Raw genomic sequence first — 19,889 nt, forward strand, 5'->3', positions numbered from 1 at the left:
AATAGAACTGTGAATGCTGATATTTATTATTTGAAATTTGAAGAAGAAAGAGACTCGCTTCAATCCTTTTAGAACGGCCACTTGGCTGATGTTCATATATGGTCCTGTTTCTGCCAATGGTCAGGAGCCAGGCTACCCATGAGTGAGGGAATGTCTGATACTTCTTTTTATTCCCCAGCCAAACCTTTCTCAAAATTGAAAAAGGTATAAGAACCTGGTGTAATGCAGAGGCTGTTAACCAGTGGTCAGCTGATTCTTAGGAGATTCATAAATGAGCTTATAGGAAAACCTGCTTTGAACATGCATGCATTTCAGAGGGGAAGAGTATCCCTGCTTTGATAACATTCTCAAGAGAGACTTGTCAAGCAAAGAAAAGGAACAACTTTGACTATTAATTCTACAGGGATATATACTGATGTGCGAGTAGTTATCAGACTGATCATACTCACCTAAGGTGAGCTACAGTGTAAGAACCAAAATGAAGGACATTTGGTTTCTACCTCAAGGCTCTCTTCACTTGAGGGAAATCTCTGGGAAGGGGGGAATAGGTTAAAATATCTCTCAGACACATTCTCCCCACTTCCCAATTCACTGTGTAGCTCTACACAAGGTAGGCTTTCCAGAAATGTGATTGATTTTCACGTGTTGTGGGTCACAAAGCTTGCTCTTTCATATGCCCCGCCCTGTTATATGAGAGAGTTAGGCTCATTATTATAGGGACTATGTTCATATATGATGTCACAGCTTTAAATATTTAAATTTAAACCTGCAAAATTTAAAATTTAGCTTAAAAATGAACTATCATTTAAATTGCCATCTGTGGATGAGCTGAAACCTGTGCCAGTCTAATTAGCAATCAGGACTATAGTAATTGCATTTGGCATATGAATGTGGAAAGCTTCTCTGGAGTAAAATAATGCCAAGTTGTGCATTTCTGAGTTGCTTTACTTTTAAATTGATGGTGTTAATATTCTAATAATATATTTCTTGGCATTCTATTTAAGGCTTTAAAAGAGTTTCTAACCAAAGAATTTTATCTTCCTCCTTCCCTCCCTCCCTCCCTACTTCCTTAAGTCTAGGGCAGGATTTCTCAACATGGGCACTATTAACATTTTTGAAAAGATAATTCTTGGTAATGGGGATACTCCTGCATATTGCAGGATATTTGGCACCATTTTGACCTCTACCCTTTAACCCAGTAGCAACCCCCAAGCCATAATGACAAAACTGTGTTTAGACATTGAAAACACTGGTCCAAAGCATTTATTCAATTGTATACAAGTGGTAATTTCTTGAATGCAGTAGGATAAATAATTCATCCTTCTAGGCAAATGGTTTCTGAAAGCAAACAGAAAAAAATATAGGTCCATGTTTAGTTCATCTACAGACCCCACTACAGAAATGAAGTGGTTTCAAGATATAAAATTTTGTTCTTCCTTTCGTTCTTCCATCTGCATGTGTTATGGTTCCTATTAAAAGATTATGAGTAATTGATTTGTTAAAACTGTTTTACTATTTTAGACAAACTTTGCATGATTCATACATGTCCTACTATGTCATTTTCATGCCTAAAATTTCTTTCTCATGATAGAATAGTTTTTTAAAAAAATGGCTGAATAATGATGACTGTGAACTACTGCACAACTGCACAGGGGTTCTTTGCTTAAATAGTAGGGGTATTTGTCGTTGGGTTGATGCCCCCAGCTATTGGAATGGCCACCCCCACCCACGGGAGCACCTATATGTCAACTTTGGTGAGACCACTGGCCTTTGTAAATATTCTTTTCTACCTGCTAGATTGCTAGGAAACAAGGAGGTAGAAGGAACACAGGATGAGTAAATAAGTATATTGTTAAGCCATCTTTGAAAAGAGCCTCCACTACCACCACCCACTCCCTTATATAATATATATTTCTATTTAGCTTCCAAATGCTTGACCTTCAAGCGTATTTTCAGGAGCATATTTAAGAAAGTAATGGAAGAATGCTTTTATTTTCTTTATCTTTATAATAAAAATTGCTCAGCAGATGGAGATAGCCCTCTACCAACCCACCTCCCAGCTTCCCCTTTGGTCTTCTGATCACAACCTTGTATAATGATCCATATTATGTTTCTTAATCTGACTGTAACTTCCCAAGTAGCAAGTTTCAGCTGTTTGTCTATGAAAAACCTCCTTGTTTGGAAAGCAGTTTCATCTTTCTTTGTGTCACCTTGTTGGAGGAGCAGGGAAATCCAATTATCCTCTACAATGATTTGTGAAGCAGCAAACGGAGTTGACATCTGTTCAGCAAATTCTAAGGACAACCCATTTTTATTTTTCTCCCTATGGAACTAAAGTTGTCACACATTTTGTCCTTTGGCCTTCCTTTGGTCCCTTGTTACAGTCTTTTCTAAGCAAGGTTGATTAAAAAAACTAAAAGGAGAGGAACTAGGGGAAATAACAGGAATTACTGTCCATTATACAGTGAGAGGAGCGTATTTGCCCCTAAGCATTTCACCAAGAGATCAGGAAAATTAAATAACCAGTGTTTACACAGCAATGTATTCACCTCATCAATTCATCTGACATTTATTGAGCCCCTATTATGTGCCAGGGAGTGTTCTATGTGTGGAAACTAGGGTTGTGAATAACAAACACAATTTCCCTACTCCCGTGGAGCAGCTGACACTACAGAATTAAACCAAATATACAAAAGGCGATAGTGAAAACTGCTATGGAGAGAGGAAGGGGGGCTACAGTGCTAGAGAGGGAAGCTAAGGATGTTCCATCAGGAGAAAGAGGAAAGGCCACTTTGAACAGATAGCATGTAAACTGAGTTCTGAAGAAGAAAGAGCCAGACCTGCAAATACTGGGGCAGGGGATCATTCCCCAAAAAAGAGACAAATATTTAGTACAAATCTCTGAGCCGCAAGTATCCTTGGTGTGTTTGACCAAAAAGAAGTGCATTGAATCAGGTTTGAGATACTCAGGGGCAGGATCATGCATGGTTTTATAATTTATGGAAAGATATCTATTTGTTTTCACCCTAAATGTAAGAAGAAGCTATTGGAGAAGCCAAGCAGGAGGAATGAATTATACTGTATTTTATTTTATTCATTTGTAGATTACACACTGGTTGTTCTGAGAAAGAACAGAAGAATGGAAAGAGGGAGAAGATCATAGGAAGATAACAATGGCAACAAGACAGTTTTTCAGCCTCTCTGAATTGCCACATAAAAACAGAGCAACAAGATGTCAAAACAAAAGAAAAGCAGAATCACTGTGGACAATATTTGCAATAAAATTAGAAGGCAAGTTTTCCCAAGAATTCCCAAAGGAGGTGGAGGCAATCCATGTGCACATTAGAAGCCTCTATGCAAGAGAAAGCCTAGGGAAGCAATAGGGTTGCACAATTATAAAAGCAGCTCTGAAAGGAGGGTTTCCCCACTCCAGTACTGGATGAGAGCAAGGGAACTGTATTAAGAAGGACCAAAGGGGCCAAAACATTTGAGCTCCTGTGGACTCTCAGTTGATTTCTAAGGGCTCCCTTCTAAGACAAGGTTCATTTTGAGGAGAAATGTCCCTAGAGGTGGAATGAAAATCAAGCATAAGGGACAACCTAGAAGAAAGAGAAGGTTGAGGCAACAATGAGGTAGAGGAATAGAACTCAGACATTTCAGAAAGCAAAGCCACCCTATTTTTGAACACTGCACCCATAAACAGAAGAGGGAGTTCTGTGAAATCTGATAAACTTTTTTGAATCCTGCCTTTTTCTGAAAGCTCAAAAAAAAATAATTTCATAAAATATATTTATAGTGAATAGATCCTCATTTCTTAATGCCCAATCTGTGAGCTCTGAACTTCTACAAACAAATAGCTGCTGCCATTTCTGTGCCTCATACAGATGTTCCCAGGTCTTTCAGCAGAGTCTCTACTACTCCATCAAAGGACAAAAGAACCTACTGGATGATGCTGCTTGCCTAAGCAGTAATGGCTTTGAGGTCTGGGTACCAATACCCAAGAGATTGTCAGGTCTACTGGAAACAATCACAATCATTTGCAGCATAAAGTTCAGCCTTCATCAAACTCATAATACTCCTTAGGAGCTTGACATGCTGACCAATCTGTCTCACCCTATATTAAGTCCCTACAGGAGGGTACCATCCCACCTCTCCAGTTACCACTGCTATTAATCTTCTCGATTTCATGCCCCAACCCAGCACTTTTCTGAAGCTCTAGTGTAGACAGAAATCATTGACTTTCCAATGTTCTGTCCCTTTACCTTGTTGTGGGGGGCAGTATGAATCCTGATTTTTGATTCAGAAAATTTGCTCATTCTATCCCTTGAGCCAGTCCAATATGGATAAAGGGAAAATTCTGTTCAGATTGTGCTCTGGAAGGATGAAGGCTTTTCTTGTCAGTGCTGAAAGTGGTTGCATACATGAGAATTATTCCTGATATGCCCTGCTGTAACTGAGTTGTATTTCCCCATAAAATTCTGTTGAAATTGTTTTCAGTTAAATAGGGTTATGAGGCTTGCCTGGTAAACTAGTTTCCTAGGTCACTATTTCTATAAGTAAGGGTGTTTCAAATTTCAAACAGCAATTTATCAAAAAACATTGGGAATATTGCCCAATCATTGTAGGCAGATTAGAAAAATTCCACAATCCTTCGTATTGTTCTTTTGTGCAATGATAGCATATGTATCTGTGACATAATATTTAAGTTGATGTAAGGTAGAAGTCCAAAGGGCACATTTTTTAGTTAAATATTATCAAATACTAGAAAAATATGGGTGATAAGGATTTTATTTCGGCCCTCAAAGAGCTAATTCTAGCAGGGAAGAAATGCACATCAACAGACAAATCAAAGAACAATGGGAGCATGCCTTTACCAAAATACATAGAGGTGGCTCAGAGAATATAGTGGAAGAGGGTTAGTTCTGCCTGGCACAGTTGGGGGAAGCTCCACAGAGAGGGAAATCTTCAACCAGATGTCAAAGTACAAATCTGACCCCACTAGGAGGAAGAAGGGGGTCAGGTTATCACAGATACAAGCAAAGGCAACAGATGGGTCTGCTGTTTCACGTGCTGAATGTGATTCAGCTTCTCATAATCACCTCCCCCAACACACAACATTTTAACTCTTTATTATGCATGCTTTTCTTCTTTATTCTAATCCTTCACTGAATTTTCCTCAGTCCTCCATGTGCTCCAAATAGCTAAAAACTCTATCACATTACTTCCACAAATGCTAGCTGTCCCTGCTGATCATCATTTGGAGATAGCGTGAGCATGAAAGGGGGCAGATGTTCCATCTGCTTCTCCTTGCTTTGCCCTACTGTAGGTTTTCAGGAATATGCTGAGATGGGGACAGGAGATTGAATATACTCTCATTCCATCTCTTTCAATTATATATTCCATCCACATGGAACTGCTCTCAGCAATGAAATATACCTTCAGGACCTGGCATACCCTGCACTCACTGCCTTGAACATCTTCCATTCTTACTTCCTCTTGCTTATCAATTTTTAAAAATTATTCAGCGTGCAGTTTTGGTGTCATTTCCTTCAGGTGGCCTTTCCTGAATCTCCAAACTTACCAGATCCTTGCATATTAGGTTTCTCTTCTCTGTATATCCATTATATCTCACATTTCCCATATCAAGTAACTCTGTAGTATGATTGCTTGCTTACTTGTCTGTCTCCCTTACCACACTGAAAATTCCTTCAGAATAGAGACTGGTCTATTCTGTTTGCTATGGTATTCCCAGGGTCTGTGGTGTCATAGATGTATAAAATTGCTGCTCATTAAATATTTCACGTATAATGAATGGGCACAATATAAAAGAAATATCACTAATAATAACATTGCTGTTTATTAAGCTTTTGATATTTTGCATGAATTCCAAAATTAATTTAATGTTTCATAAATTCACTTGTGGGAGGTATTATTATGCACATTTTTTACATGAAGCAAATGAGTTTTAGGCAGAATAAAACAGAGCCAGTTAGGAGGTTCTCTAAAGGCTTTCTTTGTTTTCTCCCAATATGTTTCTCTTTATTAATCTTTTAGCCTAATAGCATTGCACGCGATACCTGCTGTAGAAGCTGTTCTTAAAATCCATTTTTTTTTTAAAGAAAGAAAGTGTATTTGCCAAGAGTCAATAAACAGACATCTCAAATGGTTCAACCTTGAAAGGTAGGCATTAAAAGCTTTGAGAAACATTTAACCTTGCCATTCTCCCATCATAACTGGCAAGCCTGGTGTTGGATACTTGCTGTGATAAGAGTGATTTTTGGTGTATAATGTGCAGGTCATTGGCTTTAAGTTGGATTCATTATAATTTATTGGAGTTCTGACAGTTCTAGGTGATATAAAAAAGAAAGATTGGCTTTATTAGGTGATTTTCCTGTCTTTGGTAGTGCTACTTTAACAGATAATAATGGGTAACAGCTTGATGACATTTCCCTGATTTTATTTTAGCATTTGGATGGTGATGAATTCTAAGACTTCTAATGTTGGAATGAGTTTAAAGCCCAAAATAGTGGGTCTGGGAGCTGCAAAAAAATTCCATTTTTCCTAAACTTTAGCCTGTGGCTTTAGCTTCGTGCCTCTTCAAGTACAACCTGACATTTGTGGCTGATTGGTTGAGAGCTCTTAGAAGCAATTAAAAGTACACTTAGACACCCAACCAAATGTTTTAGCTTAATATATTTCAGCTGAAAATGAAAGCCCAAGGGGTCTGCTAAGTTTGGCAAGAAAGTATATGATAGTGATTCATATCTGAAGCCAGCCTTATATATAAGCAACTGGGTGAAAATTTTTTTTTTTTTGTATGTGTGAAATTTCAGGGGTGTCAGAAAAGTTCCTTGACACCAGAAGCTCTGTTAGTTAGTTTGTTCCCAGTTTCCAGGACTTCAACATGGGAAGCACTTTTTATGTCATCACTAGAAATGAGGTTGCAAATAATCCTAAAACGAGTAATAACTTGGTTTACATTCAGGTTTTGAAACATGTTACTGTAATAGATATTTCCTTGCAGGTTTTGATGGGGTAGGAGTGAAAGAACACTGGAAAACTGGCTGGCTTAAAGCAGAAAAGGGGAAAGTTAGTTTATTGAAGACAAAGAAGACATTTTGTTCATTTTCTCCGAGCTATTTCTGTTCTCGTACGTGAGTCTCTCACTGTTTTTCTTCCTCTCCTTCTTTGGTCATGGCATCATATCTCTTCAAATCCTCTGCTTTCAAAATAGTACCTGTTTCCTCCAGACTGGTGATGTGCTTTGGGCAGAATTCTAAGAATGATTCCCTGACCAGCCATCTTTTATAAAACCTCATGCCTTATGAGTGTAGGTGTGAATAAGATGAAGCATCATTCAGCGATTGTTACCACATACAATAAAAGGGCAATTAGCCAGGTGAGCCCTTTAAAAACAGAGTTTTCTCCAGCTGGCAACAGAAGGTGAAGTCATAGATACAAGGCCCAAGGTGGATTTGATGTACTGGTGCTGGCTTTGAAGGTGGAGGGGTCACATGCTAAAGAAAGACCTTTTGGAATAGAGAGAGGCTCAAGGCCAAGTGCCAGTGAGGAATTGGGCACTACAGTCCTAGGACTTCAAAGAAATAGTCTGACAACACCTCAGTCAGTGAATTAAGTGGCTATTTACCCCAAATTTTCAGATAATAACCCAGAACTATTTACACCTGAATTTCAGCTTTGTGCTCCCTTAAGCAAAGAACCCAGTTGAGTTTACCTACAGAGGTGTGGGGTGGAAAATGTGCATTATTTTAAGCTGCTGAATTTGTGGCAATTTGTTTCTCAGTGATCAATAGCCAGAGATGGCCGTCTCTTATCTCCCCTCACCCATGGGCGGTTTACCAAATTCTACTAAAATCCACAATTCCAGGTTCTCAACTATTTAAAGGCATTATACTGCCCATTATTTTGTTTTTGTTATGAAGTTTTACAATTTTAGTGTGTTCTGTTTGGTTTTCTTTCCTCATTTATTTAAAAATTACAGTTTCTCAAAAAGCATGCCTGTAAATACATACATCTATATATGTTTAAATATAAACATGGTAGGCATTGAAAGTGTGCTGAAATTGAAATTACTATAGATCATCATCATCACTTGGTACTAGGTTTTCACAGCTCTGCAGTACTTATGTAGTCTTAGAGCTGGGGGGACCTTAAAGGCATTGGATCTAGTGGTATCTCAGCCTGGGTGGAAAAGAGGACAACTTCTACAATGGAACAACAGTTTCTCTAGGAAGAATTAGGTAAAGGGGGACTTTAGAGTCTCAATTTATAGTATTTTAAATTCATACCCTTTTTTGATGCATGCTGAATTAATTTCCTTGTTTTTCAGATGTGAAAACAAATCCAGTTTTAAATAATTTTCACAAAGTTATACAGTCAGCTATGGGAGTAGAATTGATTTTAAGGTCAAATTTATTCTACTTTACATTTTCCTGTTTCTGATCTTCCCCAGGATTCTCATGTTCTCCATAGACTCAGAGTGTTATTTTTCAGTTCCTCCAAGGCAATGGGGTACCCAACAATTGGGTACCTGTGAGAGCTGCTTATAAAACCATCAGTGCCAGCATCACTCCTTTTATCTCCTCAAAGCTAAGAGGTTCTAGATTATTTCGAAAAGTTCCTAACCATGACTTTGGAAGCAAAAAACTCACCTCTTCTCCAAAAGTAACAATAGATCTCTAACATTTTAATGTACAGGTGTCCTTAAGAGAAAAAAAAAACACATTTAAACACAGGAGACAGAAACTATTATATGTTTCTAATAATAACAAAAAACTGTGTCAATAGAAAAAGTTTAAGGCCAGAGTTAATGAAATCTCTAGTTACTAATAAAAGTGTATCAGGTGTTTCCTTGCATCTTCCAAATGGAAGAGTTAAAAATCAAGAATGTGGTTTATAGCAGTAAGACTTAAACTTTAGCATAGATCAATATCGTTGTTAAGGGCTTGTTAGAATACGGCTTGCAAGGCACATGCCCAGAGTCTCTGATTCAGCAGATGTGGGACAGGGACAAGAATTTATAGTTCTAACAATTTCCTAGGAGATGTTGCTTCTGGTAGCCTAGGGACCACACTTTGAGAACTACTGAGGTCCAAGACTTCCTCCCACTATTTTACGATGACTAGCAGGAGTTCCTTAGGAATTAGAGCCTTTTAGGTCATGATGAGTGGTAAGGTTGTAAACACAAATATTCCTATGGAAGAGGACAGTGGCTTAATTATTTATAAATGTTTACTGGTGAATTTACATGATCAACCTCTGGAGCTGGATTCTGGCTTTAAATTAGTAAGTCGTGGTCATTGTCCTCAAAAAGTTGATAGCCTAGTCATAGAAAGAGGGATATAATAACAAAACCTAATATGATATAGTAACTTCAAAGATAAAATCAGCACATTGTGTTCTCATGGGACAAAGACAAGAATACCCAAAATATCAAGAAAGAAGTAGCCCTAGATTTGGTCACTGTCTTGCAATAAAATAGCTGATGGTTACAGAACTATGTGCAAGATGCTATGATAAGTACACTTTATATTTCATGCAGTTTGACATTCACACAAAAAAATATTGAACAAAGCAAAGCAAAATCTTAGAGTAAAATGTTATTGATGAGGTTTTTAGGTCTTCTTTGATTCTTTTTATTGGAGAAATTTTAGGCTTACAGAAAAATCACGCAGGTGGTACAAAGTTCACATATATCCACACCCCAAAACACTCAGTTTTCCCTACTATTTACATTTTACATTAGTGTGGTTCTTATGTTCTACTTGATGAAACTAATCATTATAATTAAACTGTTAAATATATAGATCATAGTTTTACTCTTTCTATTGTACAGTTCTATGGTTCTTCTTTTTGTTGTTGCTTTCTTTTTTTGCATGAGCAGGTACGAACCCGGGTCTCCAGCATGGCAGGTGAAAACTCTGCCCACTGTCTATGGGGTTTTAAAATCTGTGTTTTGGTAGCACATACACACAATCTAAAATTTTCTCTCTTTATCCACCCCCCTCTTTTTTTTTTTTTTTTTGCATGGGCAGGTGCCAGGAATCGAACCTGGGTCTCTGGCATGGCAGGAGAGTACTCTGTCTGCTGAGCCACTGTGGCCAGCACCTACTTTTAAATATAGAATTCAGTGATATTAATTACATTCAATATAGTGTGCTGCCATCACCACTATCCATTACTGAACTTTTCTATCAGTCCGAAAAGAAACTCTGGATCAATAAAGCATTAACTTCCCATTCCCTACTCTATCCTCTCATCCTAGTAACCTGCATTCTATTTTCTGACTCTATGATTTTGCATTTTCTAATTACTTCATATTGGTAAGATCATACAATGTTTGACCTATTGTGTCTGACTTTTTTCACTCAACATGATATCTTAAAAGTTCATCCACTGCCATCCGGAGACCCAGTTCGATTCCCGGTGCCTGTCCATGCAAATTAAAAAAAAAAATTCATGCTGTAATATGTATTAGAACTTCATTATTTTATGGCTGAATTTATTCCACTGTGTGTATATAGAACATTTTGCTTATCCATTCAACTGCTGATGGACACTTGGGTTACTTCCATCTTTTGTCAATTGTGAATAATACTGCCATGAATAGCAGAGTGCATTTACCTGTTCAAGCCTCTGTTTTCAATGATTTTGGGTTTACACCCATTAGTGGGATTGCCAGGTCATTTTAGTAAGTCTATACTTAACTTTATGAGGAACTGCCAAACTCTTTGCATGGAAGCTTCACCATTTTACATTCCCACCCACTAACAATGAAATAAGTAATCCTAGTTCTCCATATTCTCTCCAACTCTTGTCATTTTCTGTTTTTTTTTTTTTTTTTTAGTCATAGCTATTCCAAAGGATATGAAATGGTATGTCCTTGAGCTTCAATGTGCATTTCCGTAATAGGTAATATTGCTGAGCATCTTTTCATATATTATTGGCCATTTGTATCTCTTCTTTGGGGAAATGTCTATTCAAGACTTTTGCCCATTTTTATACGGGTTCTTTGTCTTTAAATGTTGCTAATCTTTGATGGTTGCACTAGAATTTATTCCCTCTAACCAACTCATGGGACACAGCCCTTAAAAAGTCTCCTTAATCTTTGTCCCATTATCAGTTTTTCTATTAGATTATTTCCTTTAGCATAGATATGTGCTGTTACTCTTCCCATTTAGAGAAATAAAACTGTGCTTTTGCCAAACTTTCCACTTTAGTTACTGATTCAAGTCTCTACTTTGCTTTAGAGCAACTCATTAAAAATCTATACTTGCTGCTACTTCAACTTTTGAACTACTGCTACAACCTGGGGGCCACCGTACCACCTAAATTGTTTTCAGTCAGTAATGATTTCTACCTTGCTACTACTTACGATCAGTTCACAGTCACTTGTATTTGTCACAGAGATCATTCTCTTCCTGAAACACTTTGCTCATTGGTCCCCAGGACATTGTAAGCTTCTGGTTTTCCTCCTCCCTCAATGACAGCTTCCTCTAAGTCTGATTGCTAGTTCTGTCTCATCTTTTCTTACATTATTCTAATTGTACTTTATTGAGTTATGTTTACATCTTAAAATATGCAAATCTTAAGTTTACATATGAATGAATTTTAATAAATACCAAATAACCATCACCCAATGCAGATATAAGGTTTGTTTCACCCTGAGTAAATAACTGATTTCTATAACTGTACAGATTTCTATAACCATACAGAGGTTTGCCTGTTTTTGAGTTTGATATAAATAGAATCGTATGATGTATTCTTTTTATTCTATTTTATTTTTCTCAGCAATGTTTTTGGAGTCTACATATTGTTGACAAAATACATATTGTTGTATTTAATAGTAGTTTGTTTTTTGATATTTCTTAGTACTACATTGCATACTCTTTCTTCTTTATAGATGGGCATTTGGACTGTTTTCTTCTTTGGGTTGTTATGAACGGAACAGCTATGAGAATTCTTGCAGAAGTCTTCGTATGGGTATATGTCTTCATTTCTCTTGGGTAAATATCTAGTAGTAGAGTGGTCAAGTCATTGCGTAAGTGTGTTTACTTTATGTAAGAAGTTGCCAAACAATTTTCTAAAGTGTTTGTCCATTTATCATCCCACTAGACAGTATGAGAGGGAATGTTTCTTGTCTTGTCATTTACTCACTTAGTATTAACATAGCCATACTAGTTTTCTTTTACTTTTTTCTCTTTAAACTTCTCTGTGTTCCTTTATTTGTGTCCCTTGTTAACAGTGTTTTAGTTTTATTCTTTTATTTTATATCTAGGCTGATAATCTCTGTTTTTTAATTGAAATACTTATTCTATTTGCATTTAATGTAATTACTGATTTAGTTGGTTTTTTAAAGTATACCACTTGCTATTTTCTTATGGCCCCATTTGTTTGCTTTTTTGTTTCTCTTTTCCTACATATGTTTGAATTACTAAAGTCTTAGTATTCCAATTCATCTACTCTGTTGACCATTTGTTACTATATGTGTTTTGTATTATTTAATTTTATTTTTGCCCTAGGGAATATAATATGCACAATTAATTGTGGTACTTTGAATTAATACTTTGAAAGTTCACAAAATATATAGAAGTCTAACAATGGTATACATACATTTAACCCTGTTTCTGTCTCTTTTTCTATTGTCCTATATTTATTTTTTGCATATATTACAGCTTTTTTCTTCTAAATGTTGGAGTATCCCAAGAATAAACCTTGGATCTCTTCACTTTTCTGTCTAGACTCATTTTCTTAGTGGTCTCATGCATTCTCATGGCTTTATGCAAATGACTCCCCAAAGCATATATGCAGTTCTGACCTCTCACATGAAATCCAGACTCATTTATTTGGCCTACTACTTGTCATATCAATTTTGAAGTCTATTTGAAATTCAAATATTTCTTTCCAAATGTGCTATTTGCACACTATTCCCCTTCTCATTTAGTTGCAACTTCATCCTTGTTGTTGCTCAGAATCAAAACTCATTATTTTTGACTCTTATTTGCTTTCATATCCCATATCTAAGCCATCAATAAATCTAACCAGTTCTGCTTCCCATAGAGACACCACCTTGTAGCACCTCCGCTATTATAACCCAGTCCGAGTCACTATCACCACACTCCTTAATCACTGTATTGGCCTCCTAAGTGATCTTCCTCCTTCTGCCTTCCTTCTATTTAGAAGCCATGGAGATCATTTTAAAATAAGTTTGAAAGAAAAAAATTAAGTTTAAGGAAAGTTTAAAAAGTACTCCTCCCAAAGCTATTAGATACATAATTCATGACTTCACCTCCTTCAGTTCTTTACTCAAATGTATAAATCTTCTCTAAATCCCCTTCTTGGTATGTCTAGCCACCTGTATTGCATTATTTGATTTGGAAGTGCTTATCATTCTTGAATCTATTTGCATATTCTACTTATTTGTATTACTAACTGTGTGTCTCTCCCACTAAAATGAAAACTCATGAAGGCAGGGCTATTTGCTGGTTTTAGTTCGCATGCTAATTTTTTTTTTAATGGACAGATTAATGAAAGAAGGAATCTTCAATTCACAGTAGGTAAACTGAAATGTAAGGAAGTCAACTGACTTTTCAATGGTCATAAAATCAGTAAGTAGTAGAAAGGAGATAAAAAGGACAGTGAAATAATGGTTCAGGACAACAAGGGCATTTACAATGGTTGAACAAAGTCAAGGAAACTAGATAATGCATTTGGTAGTGATGGAGGGCAGAAATGGCTACAAAGTCTCCAAAGAGCTTTGACAGAGACTCAGCAGATGTCTCTAATGAGTGGTCCTGGTTGCACTGAAGAATAAATTATGTTTTGAGCATATTTGTTCAAGGAGTCTGACCAGTATGTTTTTTTTTTTTTAAGTCTTATTAGGGAAAGTGTGAAGAAGGGAAACATAGAAGTGTAGATATCTATCAGGCAGTTGACTCTGTAGCTTTAAAATGCCATAATAATTTGTCTAAGCTCTGAGCACGTTGATTAAAGGGTACTTGGACCTTCTCAAATGTCCACATTCTTACTTTGTCTGCCAACACACTGCTTAACTTACCTTCGACAATGAAACTAGTGCTACAATCATCCTGCTAAACCCATAGTGCCATAGACTGCGGTGTGGATACTGTCCCAAGGTCCTTCTTTACTCTGGCCACTGTCACTGCGGACAGAACCTCAGGTTCTAGGCTGCTTTCACAAGAGTTAGGTGCACATGGGGTGAGACGAGCAGGGCTTCTCATACCTTTTCTAAAGTGTGATCTATATTTTTGCTTCAGGAATTCTAGATCTCTCCAAATTGCCCCAGCACTGATCCAGCTATGGATATTTTTCTTTGACATTGGTGAGAGATTAGCGTCTTCCTCAATGCTGCTTAATTCTGCTCTAGCTTTCTCCTAGGTTTAGTATGGAGAGTTCCTGAGTCTACTCATGCTTTGAGGAAAATACTTTTTTTTTCAATTGTTATCCTATAGGCCAAAAAAGAACTAGAGAAACCCTCTTTTTCTTTCTTAACTCTCCATTCACTTTCCCACCATTCTTTATCCACTGACCTATCCCAAACTTGCTTAAATTTCCAGACTTCCCCCCTTCCTTGTCAACTCCTCAGATGCAGTTTTCCACTACAGCCTGCCCACTGAAAGCTCAATTACATAGATACACAGAAAATACTGAATCATGATGTCATTGTTGTTAATTTGGCTATTTAGCATCTTGCAAATAGCTCACATATTTTCCCTAGATTTTGCTTTCTGGATGTCATCTGCAAATTCACTAATACAAAAGCATTGATTTAATACCAGGTAAATTGCTTTAAATTCCTTTCTGGATTTACAGCTAATTCTAAAAAAAAAAAAAAAGAAATTCTGTGAATCTTCTATTTCTCTTAATGATATACTTTCCTTTAACAATGAACATTTAAATGCTGCTTTACAGCGTTCAAAGAATTTTTACACACATAGTATTATGATTGTTTTTTTCACTACAGACAACTAGTGAAGTAGTTAAGCAAGGAAGACCCCTATTTTACTGACAAGGAATCTGAATATTAAAGAGGTGAAAGGACTGTGACAAGCTTCACTCAGCTAATAAACACAGAAGCTGAAACACGAACCAGATCTTTTGACCTGAAAAAAATGTGCATTCTTTCATGTTGCCTTTTCTCAGCTTGGGAATCTTGGAAAGATTACAGTTGGTGAAAAGTCTCAGTCCAACTATACGTGTTACGTGATCAGGTTACATCTGACATCTTGGAGGGAAGAAACAATTGCATCTGCCGGATTTGCATCCAGGGGTTTGGATGACAGCACAACACATCTCATTGTTCCCTTTATTATCAGTAGGCTGCCTTAGCTGCAGGGATTTGTGATTTGGATCGGATTTTTATAGCAATGTTTATGTCATTCCAAATGTATAACGTTTTGTGAAGTCATTTACTTACACTCTGGGATTCAGAACTGCACACTGCAGGTTACACACCTAAACTCCCCACAGTCATTTTGTAGAAAACTTCAACATGACAAAGACTCTTAAATCCCAGTAGCTTCGCCCTGAGACATAATGTCAATGGATTGGAATCTCAGGGGCTGTTTCTCATTGCTCTCTAACAGGGGAACGATTTATTTTCCAGGCAGGAGACATGAACCCTCTGACAATATTCTATTATGATGTTATCTCGAATAAGATAATTTGATTTGATAAATGCAAATGCAGAAGATTGGCAGTGACTGCTTTTCTCCTCTCTAAAAGATTTTGTTTAAACGAAATTCAGTTTAGATGAATAATGTCAAATCTCTAATCCCTTAGCAACAGCAGTAAACTTACATCCTTTTTGTACTAAATCCTAGAAAGTGGCATTTATTCTTCATGTAAAGAGGTCTTCTAAAACCTCATGTGCATTTACATAATGCCCCCTCTTCACAAATCAATCCATGAACACATGAAATGAAATGAGTAACTCTGGAAGTATGGTATTATTTAGAGTAAAAACAATAAAGTAGCATGTTTAACTATTGGTTTCACTGCTTTAGTTGATAGTGATAACACTATGAATATACAAAGAACTTTTGAGTATACATTGCTAAATCTTGGGTTTCAGATATCACAGTGGAAAAGTCTTAGCTTGAGGACTGGGCTAGAGAAATGCTAATGAAATAGAAATCGTCACTATTTTTTTCTCTGCACATTTAGGGTAATTGGCAGAAAGTATATGTTCAATGCGTGTGGCAAAATTATTTCTCCATATTTCCAATGACTAAAAAATAATCTTATGTTAGTAACTAGCAAATGATAATTCAATGTCTAGAAGATGATTTTGAGATAAATTTTTGTCTCCTCTTTGTGCAAAAATTACATCATTCATCTAAAGTCATATGGCTTTTTAGAGACTGAGATGCGACTTAAATACATGTGTTCATCCTGCTAGCCCATGCGACCTCAAAACAACCAAGTTAGAAATGCAGTCCTTCATTAAATCATTAGTTACGAGGAAATTAATGTGTCCTTTCTATAGATTCATATAGTGGAACATACTACCTACTATGTCTGTTACCTTCTTAGTTCTTCTTAGAACTTAAAGTCACCTAGGATTTACATCAACACAAATGAGAATTTCCTTTTCTGGATTTATAGCTAATTCTAAACTGTTGCATAGCTTTTCTTTGTCAAGATACATGACATTTGGGAAAATTAAAGAATTAAGTTAATGGTTCACATTTTTCTCTTCTCATTCAATGTAACTTGAGTAGTAACTTCTCATTCAATGAAGCAGTTACTATTTTCTTGTTATAAGTGAGAATAGAGAGTAGTCCACCTTCCTTTCGAGAGAGAACTAGAAGTAGAAAAAAGATGGGCACTGTGAGTCAAGGTTAAAAGCATTAGTGAAGGGCATGCCATGTTGGCTCAGCAGGTGAGAATGCTTGCCTGCCATGCCAGAGGACCTGGGTTCGATTCCTGGTGCTTGCCCGTGTAAAAAAAAAAATACATTAGTGAAGAAAAACATCTCATTTCCACCCTCAACCCAATGGCATAAATGTGATTGTGATTGCGGTGATGGTCATTTTTCATGAAGCTAATAACTGTAACATGTCTCCAAAATGATTAAGTACATTCCAACTCACTTACCAAATTATTCTCTCTAATACCTTTAGAAAACTTTTAGATACTTCAATTTCCTACCTTTATAAATTTAGATAAGAAATTATTATTCTTTCTAATACTTTTAGAAAACTTTTAGATACTTCAATTTCCTTCCTTTATAAATTTAGGTAGGAAATTATTATTCTTTCTAATACTGTTAGATACTTCAATTTCCTACCTTTACAAATGTAGTCATTTCTGTTCGGTAAAAAATTAGGGAAAGTCTGTATTAGCTTCCAGCAAACTGAAATCTTGTAATGGTGCAGAAATAGTAATTCTCTTCTTCAGGGTTTTAAATAACATGATCACTCCCCCACCCCCCCCCGCCCGCCCTGTGGTGACACTCACAGGAGTTTGAAAAATGCGACAAGTCATGGAATCAGCTTTTAAAGAAAACCGACTTCTGGCTGATATATTGAGCCAATTTGCCTTCCCACTCAAGAACAATATGGAAAAAAATGACAGTGCATAAATTAGCCTGGGAATGTAGGCGGGAATACTTTCTTGCAAGCTGACAGAGTATCACCCCAAAATATCTCTTGTAGCTCATAAATAAAGAAGCCTGCATTTCTGATCTGTTATAGACAATAGAAGACAACAAACAGGGTGGTCATTTTGGAATCGAACTTTTGGGATTGAGGTTAAAACTCAAGTTTGCCGTTTTTTATTTCTATATTTCCCACAAGTTAACTTCTGAACCTCATTTTTTCTGATCTTAAAATTTGAAACTTCAGTGATACTGTTCATCTTACAGTGCAGTTTTGAAAAATAAATGTAATAATGTTTGTAAATATTGTCATCCAGTGCTAGTTTCTCTCCTTCCCTGCACCATGCTCAGAGTGGTTTTGGCAGAAGCCAGACTCTGTATGGTAGGGTTTATATATAAGTGGAACTTAAGAATTATTTCAAAATAATGCTCTTATAATCGCTGTTTATTGAATGCTTACTTCATGCTGTGCAAGAAGCAAAATGCCCAATGTATGTTTTTTCCTCACAAAATCCTATAATATATTCTCTCCATTTTCAGTAAAAGAACATGTAGGTCTGACTCATTGCCAATTATTAAATGCTTAAAATATTTTTTTCAGCAGATAGTGATGGAATCCAATATGTGCTGGGTGGGACTCTACTGGAATACACTGGTAAGAAAACAGAAAAGCTCCATGCCATGATATTCCAGTAGGGAAGACAGACCATAAACAAATAAGCCAATTGTGAAAAAAAAAAAAGCTCTGAAGGGAATAAACAGGTTGATATCAAAGTGGGTAACATGTATAGGAACATAGAAGAGAAAAATAGAGGTTGGAGCAGCATCCAAGCCCTTTAACCAATGTGAGTTCTCTTACAGGGGGAGAAAGGAGAGGAAAGCAAGCAACAGCTCAGTTTTGCTCCACAGAGTCTCTTGTCTGAGGAATGTTTGACCACTTGGCAGAGGAGTTTCCAGGAGTATATGTAAGCCCTGGGATTTGATGCAAACTTCGAAGGAAAGAGACAGCAAAGGACAAAGTCGAGTAAACACCTTGTCAGGTCAAAGGTAAGGGTGATCCGGGTTTGTCACAAAGACACCCAGTGAGGGAAGAGGGGAAGAAAAGGGATTCCAGACCCTGGTGGTTTGTTTTGGCTCTAGCTGGTTTGGATTTGATGAAGAATGCTCTGAGTCTCCAGCTTCCTGTCCCCCGCTCTACCACACACAGCCCAGCTTTTTTAGGAATAAGCAACTTGCCTTTTCTATGTTATGTGAAAGCTACAGGCATCAGAGGGACATGAAGTCATACAGGTTTGATTCACTGCTCCTCTGGTGCTACTAAATTTCAAATGCTCAACCTGGAATCAGTGGTGTTCATTTTCCAAAGAGGGTGAATAATGACTATTTCCATGCAAAGTGCTTCTCACCCAATATATGGGAAATTTTGGGTTGGCTCTATACATTTTAATCTTTATCACTGCCCTCCTGTACTTATATCTTTTCCTTTCTCTTCTGTCTGGGCTGCTGATCCAAAATAAATGAAAAGTCACTCCCCACTTATTTTCATTATTATTATTTTTTTTGCAGATATCCTGGTCAGACAGCAGCAGATGCTGCCTGCCTGCACAAAATGGAGTGGAGATGTTTGTCTTGCATCTTGAGCTATCATTAGTCCCCAGCCAAACCAGGTGTGTGAAACAGCAAATGCACTCATCATCACTTGAGGTTTTAAACAGTGTAGTGCTACCAGAAGGGTATTTCAAATTCTTTTATATTTTGACCTAAAAGGCACTCTCTTTCTAGGAAATATTTAGTGAAACTTCTTAGTTTATTAGAGGGTAGCTGGAGGAATACAAGGTCCTTAGACAGCAGGCTAACGTTAAATAGATATGAAATGATGACTTATCAGTAGGAAGAAAATCAAATTGCACATACCTGTAGAGGAAAGAGGGTCGGAATTTGATTTCAGAAGGCTGGGGTACCTTAGTCAGGACCCTGGCTCCCTTGATTCCAGTGAGTTACTTAAACTGTCTTAGCTTCAATGGCCCCCACATTGTGTCATGAGGATGGAATGATAAGTATTCATAATTTTAGTTTGTTAACATTATTCTTAATATTATTTATTATGATTATTGCTATTGAAAGTACCCAGTGACACATTGCAAAAGAAGTGATAGCTTAATATCATTATGTGGTCTTAGATTATCCATATAGAAAGATTTTTGAGTACTTGTTTAATTTTTTAAAAAAAGGTACCAGGAAAGATCTG

General features: G+C 36.8%; 1 long non-coding RNA gene across 3 annotated transcripts in view; it reads left to right on the plus strand.

The window, feature by feature from the left end:
* Positions 1 to 19,889, plus strand: part of LOC143652083 (uncharacterized) — a 64,811-nt gene that overhangs the window by 33,633 nt on the left and 11,289 nt on the right. For all 3 annotated transcript variants that reach the window (XR_013160401.1, XR_013160400.1, XR_013160402.1), the window contains 2 exons: positions 18,503 to 18,688; positions 19,208 to 19,308. This is a non-coding gene — a long non-coding RNA (uncharacterized LOC143652083). The remainder of the gene's footprint in view (positions 1 to 18,502; positions 18,689 to 19,207; positions 19,309 to 19,889) is intronic.

Source organism: Tamandua tetradactyla, chromosome 12, assembly GCF_023851605.1.
Source record: "Tamandua tetradactyla isolate mTamTet1 chromosome 12, mTamTet1.pri, whole genome shotgun sequence".
In the NCBI taxonomy this organism is placed as follows: domain Eukaryota; kingdom Metazoa; phylum Chordata; class Mammalia; order Pilosa; family Myrmecophagidae; genus Tamandua; species Tamandua tetradactyla.